At 38.6% G+C, this 2,500-nt stretch overlaps 1 protein-coding gene across 2 annotated transcripts in view; it reads left to right on the top strand.

Annotated features, from left to right (window-relative positions):
- The window catches only part of spred2b (sprouty related EVH1 domain containing 2b), a 43,430-nt gene that overhangs the window by 11,697 nt on the left and 29,233 nt on the right, over positions 1-2,500 (top strand). The window contains exon 1 of one of the 2 annotated variants that reach the window (XM_053679580.1): positions 2,464-2,500. This exon is cut by the window's right edge and continues 262 nt beyond it. The exons of the other annotated variant lie outside the window; for it this stretch is intronic. The gene's annotated coding sequence lies outside the window, so the exon portion shown is untranslated. Of the gene's footprint in view, positions 1-2,463 lie in introns of those variants that run through there. 2 annotated transcript variants of the gene reach the window in all.

Genomic DNA, 2,500 nt, shown 5'->3' with positions numbered 1-2,500 from the left:
TCTGTGCATAATGTTTCTAGCTGCTTAAAGTGGTTATACTTGTCACTTTTTTTGAAAAGGACCATCTTTGTTGTAGAGTTCTACATCGAACCTTTAGGGGTCAAAGAACTTTCAATGCTTTATTGTGCCAAGAGCTTAGATTTTAGCCTCCACTTTCAACCAGTTTCAGTAGAGTCAGGCCACTCCATGATATACCTACACGTGTGTGCAATGCATACTGTATCTACTGTTTGGTGATTTTGGCGACTACATCGACCATGTTGTGTAGCAGTTAACTAGCATAGAGGAGAGTTAGTTGATCACTTGACAGCTGTTCCAAATAGACATAGCATAGTGCCACTTCTCTGATACTGATACTATTGAATAAACCACTTTTCAATTTTTAATATAGTTGATGTCAATACCCTAAAATATGCCTTTAACTGCTCTGAAACGATCAATAAGCATAACCAGTAGAAGAGTTCTGCCATCATGTGACTTTACACCAGTGGTCACCAACCCTGTTCCTGGAGATCTGCTTTCCTGAAGACTTTATCTCCAACCATAATCTGACCCACGTGACCATCATTTCATTGCCATAAGAAGCTCTTGATCAACTTAAACAGGTGTGTTAGGTTTTGATTGGAGATGAAGTCTGCAGGATGGTAGATCTCAAGGAACAGGGTTGATGACTGCTGCTCTGCACTAATAATTAACTAGAAAAGTTTGAATGGCTTGATGTTAATAGTGTACTTTTGTTCAGTTTGTTATGTAATTTTTCTATGCAGTTGCTAGCACACTGGTGTCCACTTGGAGTCTTTTTTTTTTTCTTCTTTTTTTTTTTTAAAATTGCAGCATCACAAATATAGTAGAGTAGCACAGTTTCCCTGCTCAGTTTACTGTTGCCAAGGTAATCAGAGCAGAGTGTCGCATCTTAATTGACACAGTGATCCACCAGCTATAATCTAACTTTTATTTACATTACAATTCTGTGATCTCAGGCTGGATTTGTTAGAGAATCGGATCAGGTTGGTTCTTTGTTTTCTCCAATATTTGATCCACTGATACCATCCCAACACTAATGCCATCTATAATAAAGTAAAACAGAAATGTTCGGCTCTCTGGCTACAGGGCATTAGAATTAACAATAGTTTCTAACATAGCCACAGAGCCAAACATTTCTATAAAATTGTTTGATGAATAGAACCTTATTTTCTATTAAGAAAGGTTGAGAAGACCTTATCATTAGCACACGGTGATAGAAGAGGCCAGATCACAATTGGTTGTTAGTGGGGTTGTGTCCCAGTCTGAAAAATGCATTTGTTTGCCCTAAAATGTGTCTGATGGAGAGCACACTAATCGTACTGACTTTACTCAACATTCCAACATACTCATGTGACCGCTCATGTGTTCACTTGTCTGCCAACATCTATGTCTTTCAGCAACACAAAATGTTGGGGTGAATAACAAAAACTAACATCATACATCTTTCAGATTTCCTCTAATGGGGAAAATGTTTCTTGGACATTGTTCTATGTTAGTTGGGCAGTCATTCTTCTCTGCATGTAGTACGCTCCTTATTATAGGACCATCATTCTTTTCCATCTGAATGTTAATATGCTTTTTAAAAGTTATTTTAAATAGATGTAGATATTCCAGACTCCACTTATTTGGAATCTTTTCTGAGAGAATAATTATGTATCTGCATGGAAGCTTTAAGGATTTCCCCAGGGTTTCAAACCTCTGAACTATTGGAGTGCTAGATGGAGCCTAAAGACTGACACATGTAGTCAGCAACATTAAAAAAATGACCTACTATTGAAGGTCGCTTGACCTCTGTTATCATGACAATCTACTCCTTCCAGGCAGTCTCAAAAGCGACTCCTTTGTATTTGGCTATTTGTTTGTACTGTTTCCTGACGATTCACGTGAGCATACAAATAATGGCACATGAAAGGCTTGCAGGTGTTAGATATGCTTTTGAGTTATGTGTGCCTACTGAAGCCGAGGGTTTCTCTGCTGTGCCGAAATTCTAGTATAGGTGCTTTACAGACCTTTAAAGACAGATACAGTAATAATGCTTGTATTTCACATATACTTAACGTAAATAAAACAGGCTGACATTGCATCGTGTAATGTGTAAAGTGCCAAACCCTTTCATTTGGTACAAGCCTTTTTCTATAGATACATTTGAATCTCTCCTTCAGAAATGTAGTGGTGTGCATGTAGGTGGATTGATGTGGAGGTACACAGTCACTGCACTGTTTCATGTTAGGGTTGATCACTGTTTCTCTCACATACACAGATGCACATGCACCTCCCACGATATATGTGGGTGTCATTGGATGTAGCCTTAGCTTAAGGTGTAGGTGTGTTGGACCTATGCAGTGTAGAGATCATATACTCTTTCACTCTTATCTTGAGATTGCAAGAGAGGAATAAAGCAAATGAGGGAGGGAGGGAGGGAGGGAGAAAGAGAGAGAGAGAGAGAGAGAGAGAGAGAGAGAAAGAAAGAATATAA

Source organism: Ictalurus punctatus, chromosome 3 (genome assembly GCF_001660625.3).
Source record: "Ictalurus punctatus breed USDA103 chromosome 3, Coco_2.0, whole genome shotgun sequence".
In the NCBI taxonomy this organism is placed as follows: domain Eukaryota; kingdom Metazoa; phylum Chordata; class Actinopteri; order Siluriformes; family Ictaluridae; genus Ictalurus; species Ictalurus punctatus.
The sequence above is the reverse complement of the archived record's forward strand: the minus strand, read 5'-3'. Positions and strand labels throughout refer to the sequence as shown.